Below are 11,948 nucleotides of genomic sequence, written 5' to 3'. Positions count from 1 at the left end.
TTATTCCTATCCTAAATTTTTTTAAATTGAGCCAAAATTTGAGAATTTTCCCACCTCACACTTAAAAATCTATTTTGTCCCAAAAATAAATTTAAAAGTAAGAGATAAAAATGCTTCTTAAGGCATTTAGGCCTAGCTAGTTGTATCTTTTTGGATAAAGGAGGTCCATGGGACCCGACACTCAGTCTTTGCCATGCTTCTTAGATTAAGTTTATGGTACTCAGACTTTCATTAATTTGTGACTCAACCAAGAACAAAAACTACATGAAATAAAAAGTAAAAAACTAAAAAGAAAAAAAATACCTAATTAACTTGGGTTGCCTCTGAAGCAGCGGCTGATTTAGTGTTGCGGCGCGACCCAGCTCCACTCAACCATATTTCTTCATCTTTTTCCTCACACTTGGTGGCCATCTTCTTATCCTTTTCACCCCTTTTAGTTGTGAATTCTCAAGAGCAACATGTTTCTCAACCTTAGCCTTTTTAGGCTCATCAACTTCTATCATTTCAGGCTTAGGAGATAGAGTCTTAGGCTACTTAATCAGGTAGTTTGAAGAGGTATTTTATGGACTAGCCACCCCACACTTTTCTCCTTCAATAAAATTTATCACACACAAATATTTATATTGGGAATTTTCAATGGGTGCTTTGTAAATATCAAATACCACCTCTTCATTATCTACCCTCATTTTGAGCGTGCCTTTTCTAACATCAATTAAGGCCCCATCGGTTGCTAAGAATAGATGTCCCAAGAAGATTGGTACCTGTTTGTCTGCCATAAAATCAAGAACAAAAAAATCAATAGAATTCACAAATTTACCAATCTTTATGAGGACATCCTCAATTATTTCTTTCGGATGTGTTGTGGATCCGTCTGCGAGTTGCATAACCACAGGTGTAAATCTAAGCTCTCCCAAGCCTAATGTTTTGAACAATGATAGGGGCATCAAATTAATGCTTACTCCTAAGTCACTCAGTGCATGGACCTCTTTACTCCCAATTTGAATAGGGATAGAAAACTTCCCCTGATCTTTTAATTTCTTGGGGACTTTCTGTGTCATTACCGCACTACACTCTTCCATGAGTGTTATTGCTCCCACATCTTGAAATTTTACCTTTTTTTCCACCACATCCCTCAATTACTTTGCATACTTAGGCATACTCTGCAAAATATCCAGCAAAGGTAAGTTAATATGAAGCTCTTTGAATGTATCAATGAACTTTTTGAACAAGGCATTCTTCTTTGCTTTTATGTGCTTCTGAGGGAAGGGTAATGATAGTGTTTTCTTCATTTCTGGTTGAATAATTTTTGATTTCAAGTACTCAGACTTCCTTGAATTATTAATAACTATTTCGGGAACCCGTTGGGTCACCACCTCAGCATCTACCTCCTTTGTTTCCATTGAAGGTTCTCTTTGAATCTTTTTACCACTTCTTAAGGTGATTGCCATAACCTAATTTGGATTTTCTGTATCTACTGACAACCTACTTTGTGGTCTTGTATTCAGTACCTGTGATAATTAGTTCACTTGTAACCTTAAACTTCTTGTGGTCGTTTGCTGATTCGGTAATTCTGCCTTTTGACTTTTCAAATCCACAAACAACTGTGCTTGACTAGCTAAGAGTTATTTCATCATCTCTTCTATGTTGCTCGTTGACTAATTTGATTAGGCCTGCGACTGTGGGGCATTTCATGGCTATTTTGGTGTCTAAGTTTGCCACTTCATATAATAGGCATTACCATAATTCGGCCTTTGAGCATTGCCTGTATACATCACAATTCTAGATTTGAAGCACACATAGCCGCTGGATGACCACTATTTCTGTATACCTTACATCAACTTGCAGCTTGTTGGATAGCATTGACTGTGGCTGCAGGTTATGCTGCTCCTAACTTCATGCCATTGAAATGAGTATTGATCAAATTTTGTAAGGTAGATACCTGTTCTGATAAGGCTGTGAATCAGTCCACCTCCAATACTCTCGAAATTCTTTTCATGGCACATCTAGAATCTGAATACTAATTTCAATTTCCTTGTGCTATGCGGTTCAACAATGTGTATAGCTCATCATAAGTTAGCTCCAATGCTTGACCACCTACGGCTGAATCTAGAAAAATCTTCATAGTATGATCAAGAGTTTCTACAAAAGTATGAGCAAGTACCTCTTTAGACTGTTGGTGGTGTGGAAAATTTTGAAGAAGAGCCATAAAGCTTTCCCAAGCATGATAGAGGTTTTAAGTAGGATTCTATTTAAAGCTCACTATCTCACTATGAAGTCTCATAGTCTCTCCTAATGGAAAGAATCTGATGAGGAACTTTCTGGATAATTCATCCCATGAAATAATTGAATTGGCTGGCTCTGCATTCAACCACCTTTTAGCATCCCCCCAAAATGAGGGGCAACAGTGTTAGCCTCACATAATCTGGAGTCACCTCAGTAGGAGTGAATGTATCAGTAAGCTCAATGAAAGTCTGTAAGTGAACTTGTGGATCCTCGTGTGAAAGCCCTGTAAACTATCCACTGCTAATAAGAAGCTGCACCATATTATGTTTTAACTCGAAATCCCCCCACCTGCCGTTCTTTGAATTGGGGAAGTCAAGTTCATTGGAAGTGGGATTGCCACTTCCCGAACCTTTCTACCAACTGCTTGTTGTTCAACCATAGTAGCAGGATTCTCTTAGCCTTCTTGGATTTGCATAATTTGGGGGAGAAAGATTGCTTCTCTCCTTAGTTGATGGTAAAGTTGCTCAGGTTTTGGGTTAGGTTTAATTAAGTCTCGATCCCTATCCATCTTACTACTTTGTAAACCTGCTTCCTGTAAAAACAAAACCAAGACCAAGCATAAAAACACCAAATAAATCTAAAAGTAAAACTAAAATAAATAATTGCTAAAATACAAGTCTCCGACAACGGTGCCTAAAACTTAACAGTGTTCAAGCGCACACACAAGTGTATGTGGTTTACCAAGTAATATAGTGGCCTTCAAGAAAGCTGAGTTATCGATCCCACAAAGACTAGATTCGGCAATGATTTGATTTCAGTTCACACTTTAGATTCAATTGATGCGAGAGTAACCAAATAAAGAGTTTGTAAATTGTTAATTAAAACTAAACAATGCAGAAAGTAAAGATCCTGAGAAAATAAATAAGAGAAAACCAAGGGTTGAAGCACTCTGAAAAATCATATTATGCTATTGGATTTCATTTGTTAACTTGCTTATTGTGGTTGTTGATTCGTAGGGTTAATTGCACGATTATGGTTTCCCAACCTCTAATCTTTTACCTAAGTTGAACCTTACACCTACATCATTGAGCGGAGATGTAATAGTTAACTTATGTTCTTAAGAAATATCATCCTACATATGAATCAAGTAAGGTATCTAAGTACATCTCTATCGTAGATACTAATTCAAGTTTCTTATTTTATAAAGAATCAAGAACCATACTCTGCTTATTCCACTGTTCTATCGCCCTATTCCCTTTTTGAATTCACAAGGTTGACAATGGATGTATTCTAAGGGTCGCGAATCCTTAAAATAGTTAAACTAAGAATAAACAAACAACCAATATTGATAAGCAAAGAAAACAAACTTAATCCATAGCAATAATAATCATGTTCTTGGCTTCAACCTTGGAAAGGGGGCGTTTATCCACACATAATCATAATTGCAATCACAATGTTGTAATTAACGACAAAAAACATGAATGAACTAACTAAAAATAATAAAAACCTAATGAAGAAGTTGTAGCAGCACTTTGCTCTCCGAAATATGCTAAAAGATGTGTAAAAATGTGATACAACATGTATTTATAGTATTGGAACAAGACCATTCCTTGTTGGACAAGAAAAGCTTCAGATGTTGAGTCTGGAAGTGGGTGGGGTGGCGCCCTGGGTTCAGCCCCACTACAGGTGCGGCGGCACCTCAAATCGCCCAGAGCTACTAGAATTTGCTCTCCTAAATTTTGTTAAGTGTTGAGTCTCCCCTCTTGATCCCTTGTCTTGTGGCATATTTCCCACAAATTCAAAGCTTATTTAACATCAAAATATCATCATATTCATCTTAAAAAGCCTCCTACATCATCACACCAAACGAATTAAGAGAGAAACACAACACAAAACCCATACTGGCAAATCAAATAAGAGCTAAATATAGCTAGTTAGCGTTGATGTTTCACTTATTGTTCTAGCTGTAGACTCATGAAATTTTCTCATTACCAACTAGTTATTACACTCATAATAACACATAAGAATCATTAGGAACACTTTAAACACAATAGAATCCATCGAAATCAACTAGACAAGAACCTAGCTCAAGCTAGTAATGCTAGTTTTCCAAGTTGAACTCTAAATGAAACTTTTAAGTACTAACTTGTTTGGAACTCACTTTAAACATCATAAACACATGTTTTAACACTTCTAAGCACATTTATATCATTATCAACCCATCTATCACATGAATTATCCTCAAAACAAGGCTAAAAGGCTAGAATAGTGATGCTAGAATACATAAATACACCCAACATCATAAATACAATGAAAATGATTATGATGTAATGCATGAGGTTGTCGCACAACCTCTGTATACACCTATAGATCTAAAGCTTCCCAACATAGGAATCATGGGGGGTTCGTCAATCTGTATGCAATCCGTATCCATATTTCCTGCCTGGCACATCTTTCTGGGAGGATTTTTATAAGATGTCACATTTTTTGTTAGAAAAAAATAGTATCTCCACAGTGGTACCAATGTTTCATAAATGGGTATAATATGAGGAGAAAATGCTCACAACCAACCAACATGAGTGTAATCCATATCCAACCAATATACCAATCAAGTGAGCCAAATATCCACTTAATTTTCCAACCATCCATGAAATACAACACGATTCACATGCGAACAGAGTATGAATACATCACAATATAAAATTGATACCTTGTTAGGATTTCTCACTAGCAACATATAATCAATTTAACATATACAAGACTAATAATATCATATAAGACCCCTCACGATCACACATAGCAAATAATATTCAAAAACTACCAAATACATCAATATATAGGCCCCCACACGAGCACAACACAGTAAACTTATCTATTTTCATGATTAGTTCCCACACCCTTAACATGATTTTGTAAGTCTAAAACAAGTTAAGTTATAACTTACCTCGAATACTGAAAACCAATATGAAAGCCTTCGATACAAAGCCTTAGTCCTCCCAAATGGGCTCGGAATCAACTAAAATATAGAAATATAGAATCTATGCGCCAAAACAAACCAACTATATCATAATGTCTATTTTTACGCCGGGGTCAAAATGGATCCCCAAAATAGATTTTCAAAAATAAAGGAAAACAATCATAATTTTATTTGAAAAATATGTTTTTCATATTTTCAGGAGTCTACATATGAAAATCCAAGCAAAAACGAGTTAAAAACGAGGTCCAAATCAAAGAAAAATCAATTTCAAGCTTTACCGAATAAAATCTCCAAAATTCATTTTAAAAATCAAGACTTGAAGTTGTCGTGAAGATGAAATTACTAAAAAAGTAATAATAATAAGATTAAAAACTTACCCAAGTAAAAATAGATTGAAATCGAGGTTTATGTTGAAGAAATATAATTTTTAGGCCTTTTGGGCCAAAATTTCCAATTTCCACTTTAATCCATGTGAAAACGAGAAATAGATGATAAAATTGGAGTAAAGTAGTTGAAATAGGTATTTATAAGCTTATCCAAGCTTAGAAATGAAACAAATTGCTCAAAAGTGTAAAACCTTAAGCTTTAAGTATCAAAATTGGGGGAAAAAAGGCAAACCATGGGTATATATAGGGTTTAAGTCTCCGCAGACCCCTCAAGATTCATGCAAAATCCCGTGAACGCAAATGAAATATGTTACCCCATAAAATTTAATGCTCCAAACTCAATGGCGATATCAGATTTTCAAAAAAATATCATTTTCACAAAGTTGGCCTGCCAAATCCAATTTCATAACTTCTTGAATCGAGGGTCAAAATAAGGTCTAAAGTGATAAAACTATACGAACCGTTTACCAACCTAAAATCGACATTTCAAATCTGATGGCGCAGTTTGTTTTGCCATCTGCCACATAAATTAATAACAATTGATCGAAATCAACTATAAGACTTTCTAAGCCACCAAAACCATAATATCGCATAGATCATACCAAAATATATCGAGAATTGTGCCAATCATCTCCACATCCCAGAAATACCACAAAGCAACCACAGAGAGAGGTAAAATGGTCAAATTAAATAGATATATATATTTCACACAATTCATCAAAATTTAAGTCTTTATAATGTTACAGAACCCACTTATTTCAGGGAAGCTGTGGAGAGTCACATATGAAAAATGCAATGATAGAAGAGATGCTAGCAACTGAGCAGAATCAGACACGAGAGTTGGTTAATCTACGAATAGAAAGAAACCTATTGGAATCAAATGGGTGTTCAAAATTAGGTGCCATGCGAATGAGAGTATACAAAGATACAAATCTAAGCTCGTAGCTAAGAGATATGCACAATATTAAGATATTGATTACAATGAAATATTCTTACATGTTGCTTGCTCTGAAATAAGGAGAATACTTTTATCTTTGACTGTTAAACTGAGTTGGCCCATTTATCAATTTGATGTTAAATCTGAATTCTTAAATAGGGATTTAGAAGAGAAAGTTTATATTTCCTAACCTGAGGGTTTTTCTTTTATTACTGACAATGAGATGAAAGTACACAAGCTCAAGAAGGCCCTTTTGTGGCCTAAAACAAACATCATGGGCATGATACAATAAATTGACTCATACTTCGTGAGGAATTAATTTATTAGGATCGAGAATAAGGCTAAGTTGTATGTAAAGAAACAAGGTACTAGTACTTTTTGGTAGTATGTATCTATGTAGATGACATAATTTATATGGGATAATGTGAAGCTTTAGTTTCCGAATTTAAATTTTATATGATGAAGGAGTTTGTAAGGTCAGATTTGAATATTTTGTAATACTTTCTTGGTCTTTAAGGGAAACAGATAGAAGATGGGAATTTTGTTTCTAAAAAAAAGTATACAAAAGTCCTCCTGATCAAGTTTAGCATGCATAAATAAAAGTAGTTTCCATATCCATGAATGTAAATGAAAAATTTCAGTTTGAAGAAGGCACAAATCTTGCTTATCCTAGTCACTACAGAAGCTTGATTTAAGGTTTGACCTACCTGATATTTACTCGTCGTGATTTTTTTCTTAGTATGTTATCTAGGTATATGTATAGTCCTACCTAGCAACATCTTGTAGCTTCCAAAAGAGTTTTATGTTATGTTGATGACTGTTGATTTCGGGATTTCATAGTTCAAAAATACGGATTTTAGCTTATTAGGGTATAGTTATAGTGATTGGGTAAGAAGTGTAGATAACAAAAAAAGTACTTCTGCAAATCTTTTTTTTAGGATCTAGAGCGATTTCTTGGAGTTCAAAGAAGCAGGATGTGGTTGTGTTATCATTATCAGAAGCATAGTAAATGACATAACCCAAACCAGGACCTAGTCATGTTAGGTGCCTCATGTGCAACTGGGATCGGAGACCAACCCCAATACCCAACCATAAACACCCTACACCTAATATTGGACGAATTCCTAATATATATAACATAATGAAATAGAACAACCATAAATCAAATAGAGTCAACTGGTGTCAGCCCCAATACCAATACCAATGCCAAGGTTGACCCCAATGCTGATACCACCCATACCAACCCAAAGTACTCCTGCAAAGACTTTATCCGAAAGTAAAACAATACGTAGCTAGGACATGCCTTCGACCATAGACAAAAAAAAATTCTAAGAAATAACCAAACTATGTAGATAAGTCCATAACATGAAATAGAGCCTTTCAGAGTATGATATCTCACCACTCAATCCGATACAAGCTATCCTCGAATACAAACATTGAGAAGAAGAGGTAGCATGGTTGGTTCTTGGATCACATGGGGATACAACGCCCAAAGATAGATTAGCGGGTGAATGCTAGCATCTACATAGGAGTAAGGATAAAATAATTGCAACATTTAAAACCAAGTAAATAACCATATGCATTCACATCCATACATCCATATATATATATATAAATATAAAATCCATGTCAGAAAGGAACCTGGGTTTAGCATGCCTTTAAAATCATTAACCTAGGTTTGTGTAGCTTAACTATCGCAGAACCACCCACGGACAATATATGTCCAGTGTTACCCCCTGAATAGGCCCAGTACGTGTAGTTGCATGAGTTATAGAAATCACAGGTTCAAGGGATTCTTGTGTACCTGATGAATGGTGATTTTACTACTTATTTGGACTCACTAATTATGTACACTTCTATGATTTGAAGATATCAATTAGACAAAGTGGTAATTAAATGCACTAAACTTTACATTGTGTAGGTATACAAGAAAGATGAGTGAAAGATGTGGATTTAAGCTAAAATAGATCAAAGAAAGGAAAAAAGCATAGTTGAACGACCTAGACTATTCATCAACCTTAGTTACCATAATCACGGGTAGTAAGCCACTATCGAGGTTAGTTATAAAGGGGCAAGAGGACGTGATCATGGAAAAATTACCACGGTTGCATTGGTTGCGATCACAGACAATCTCATGCGATCGCAGTTAAGCGGGAATGTTGCCCAGGGAAGTTCTGTCAATTCACTTAGCCGAATCCAAATCCCTTTATAGTCTAAAAATCTTTCTTCTTTGGGTGTTACTTATAACTTATATACTTTTGAATTTGAAATAAAAACCCTAATTTGGGCAAGCTTTGTAACAAATTTTGGAGACTTGAATTTTTAGTATTTGAGAAGGATGAATTCTCTAAACAATCCATATGATGGTATATCTTTCTCTACCTTCTTCATGAGTAGTTAATTATTTTAGTCTTGGGATTATGTTGAACTAATGTGATATTTGTGTTGTGGGTGTTGATGGGTTTGCATGATTTCTAGTTGTTGATTACGGATTCCATCATTGCTTGAGTTTAATGGTTGGACTTTGTGGGTGAAAACCCTAAATTTCTAAATAGGTTTGATGGGTGAAAACCCTAAACTCTTGAAAACCTTCATCATCCTTGAAAGAAGGATGAGGGTGAACTTTAGGTAACCCATGGCATCCTTGAAAAAGGGTCATATGGGACAAGGCAATGGTGGATAATTGAGCATGTGATTTACTACCTTTTGCAATCTTAGAAATAAGTGTAAATGAAGGGTAGGTCATGTTAAGGGAATTTTTCTATAAATAGGGATGCTCGATTGAGGTTTTGGGTGATTATCACGGTCATACTTTTTAGGTGCTCGAAAGATCCAATGGGTGAAATCTTTGGGGTTTGGTTGACAAACTAACCGCAAAGACTTTCGGCCTATCCAATCTTGCATTCAACAACTAGGTTTTATGCTAAACTATCATGATCCCACTCACACATTGCCTTTAGGTAGACATAATCCCAAGATTTTCTCCAACTTTGATGTTAAATCAAAAGTGTTATTGCGGCTTGTAGTGTGACTCAAGATAGATACAACAAAAATCTTAACCAAACCCCCTACTTGACAAAACATGTTTCTTTTTGCATTCACTTTGGTTATCCCTTTTAGTAACTAGAGCACCCATAGGACTTAAAATTTAAATTTCACTCCTTGTGGATTCGACCCTAATAAGAGTTGGGCAATTGACAACGGCCCCCTTACCCCTCAAATTCGGGGGTGAGTTGAGCGTTATCAAAATGGCACCATCGTTGGGGAGTGGAATCTAGATTTTACTTATGTAGTTTGATTTTTACTTAGGTATACCCGCAGTGTTTTTGATTTACATTTTGTTGTTTTTGTAGGTGATCGTAGTGTAAATGGAACAATGAGTGACAATGCTACTCACATGGGTCCCTTCGATGCTTCTCTTGATGATTAGGGAACTCAATGACATTAGTTATTCAAGTGCTATCCATATCCCACATACTCATGGGAATGGTGTATTTTATGTCACAAGCGTCATGTTGTACATGTTCTAAATGAAGGGACTTTTTGGGGGAAAGCATATGAGGACCCCAACATTCATTTGAAGAATTTTGTAGAGGTTTGTTCACCCTTTGATATTACACACATAACTCAAGAATCCATCTGACTTTGTCTCTTTATATTTTCTCTCACAAGAGAGGCAGTATTATAGCTTTGATCTCTTTTACCCGAGTCTATCACTTTTTGGGATGAACTCACCATGGCCTTCATTGACCGATATTTCCCACCATCCAAAATAGTCCAATTGAGGAATGATATCCTCAATATTAGGCAATTGAATGGAGAGACTTTGTATGAAGTATGGGAAAGATTCAATGGAAAACTAACGCAATGTCCAAACCATGAGGTCTCGGATAGGATGCTTCTCCAAATTATCTACCGTGTTCTTAACCCACTCAGTAATACCGTGGTGGATAATGAGGCGAGAGGATCTCTTGTAAAGTTGCATTATCATGCGGCAATAATTTTCTTGAAGTGGTGACCAAGCAAAATTAGGGATGTCATGCCCGAGATGCCGAGGTTCCAAAAAGTTCTCACACTATACCCTTGGTTGACAAGGATCAAAGGAAATGAGAAGAAGAAAGAAAGGAGAATATGGCTAAGATAACGACGCAACTAGAGCTTTTGACAAAACATATAATGGGTGCTCACATAAAAGTGGTGAATGCCGTACATCCTACGAGCATGATGAGGAGGCTAAGAAATTTGATGATAAAGTCTGGTACTTGGCAAACTACTTGGGGGTTCCCGCTCCGCCTATCAAAGGCAAGGTGGGAATCAAGATTCGATGGATTGTGATCATGATAGGGATTAGAGAGATAAAGAGCATTATTACGACTACTATGTACCTCCCCATGATCGGGCAAAGAACAAAGAGACAAGTCCCAAACACCTCGAAAAGTACAAATCCAAAGATGTTTTGGCAAAAATTTTGCCAAAGATGGAAGGAACGGACAAGATGATCCACGAAATGAAAGGAGATTTCTCACAACTCTCCCAAACCATTGTGTCTTACTCCGCCCCCATCAAGAAATTAGAGACTCAAATATGGTAAATATCCACTCAAATAAATGCTAGACCTAGAGGTGGTCTCCCTAATGACACTATTGAAAATCTAAAGAATAATGCTCAAGTCTTAGGAATAGTCACAAGGAGTGGGAAGACAGTTGATGGACACTTGAAAAAAGAATTGAGTGTAAATATGCCTAAGGCTAAGTCAAAAGTAGTGTTACCTTAAAATAAAAAAGAAGAAGACGAAAAAGAGCCGGTGGAAGTTGATGAGAAATTAATTGAGGTTGAAAAGCCACAAAATAAAGAAAGGCTTACAATCCAAGTCCCTCCCCCATTTCCTCGAAGATTTTATAGATAAAAGGAAGGTGACAAACTTAAGATGTTTATAGGCAAGCTTAGCGATCTCTCAATCAATATCCCATTGCTTGAAGCAATCCAAGAAATCTTGGGATATGCTAAGCTAATGAAAACGTTGATGTCCAAGAATAAGCTCATCAAAGGTTCCACCATTGAATTCACCTATAGTTTTAGTGCTATCATTCGTAGCCAGATTGCAGAGAAGAAGGATGACCCTAGAGCTTTCACTATTCCTTGTACCATTAGAACACATATGTTTGCGAAATCTTAATGTGACCTTGGTGAGAATATCAACCTCATGACCTTTATTATCTATAAGAAGCTTGGATTGGATGCCCCAACCCCGACATCTATATGACTCTTAATGGCGGATCAGTTTATCAAGAAGCCGGTTGGAATTTTGTTTGATGTCCTAATCAAAGTGGACAAATTTATACTTTCGATGGGCTTTGTTATTTTAGATTGTGAAATGGACCAAGAGGTACCCATCATTCCTGTTCTTCCATTCTTAGCCACCGGA

General features: G+C 36.2%; 1 non-coding gene across 1 annotated transcript; it reads right to left on the bottom strand.

Moving 5' to 3' along the window:
- Positions 1–10,302: 10,302 nt before the first annotated feature.
- On the bottom strand, positions 10,303–10,408 carry LOC124899083. The gene has a single exon (XR_007056221.1). It is a non-coding gene; the product is annotated as a small nucleolar RNA R71 (small nucleolar RNA).
- Between the last annotated feature and the right edge of the window lie 1,540 nt (positions 10,409–11,948).

This window comes from Capsicum annuum, chromosome 5, assembly GCF_002878395.1.
Source record: "Capsicum annuum cultivar UCD-10X-F1 chromosome 5, UCD10Xv1.1, whole genome shotgun sequence".
NCBI classification, from domain to species: Eukaryota; Viridiplantae; Streptophyta; class Magnoliopsida; order Solanales; family Solanaceae; genus Capsicum; species Capsicum annuum.
Note: the sequence above shows the minus strand (reverse complement) of the source record. Positions and strands in the feature narration are given on the sequence as shown.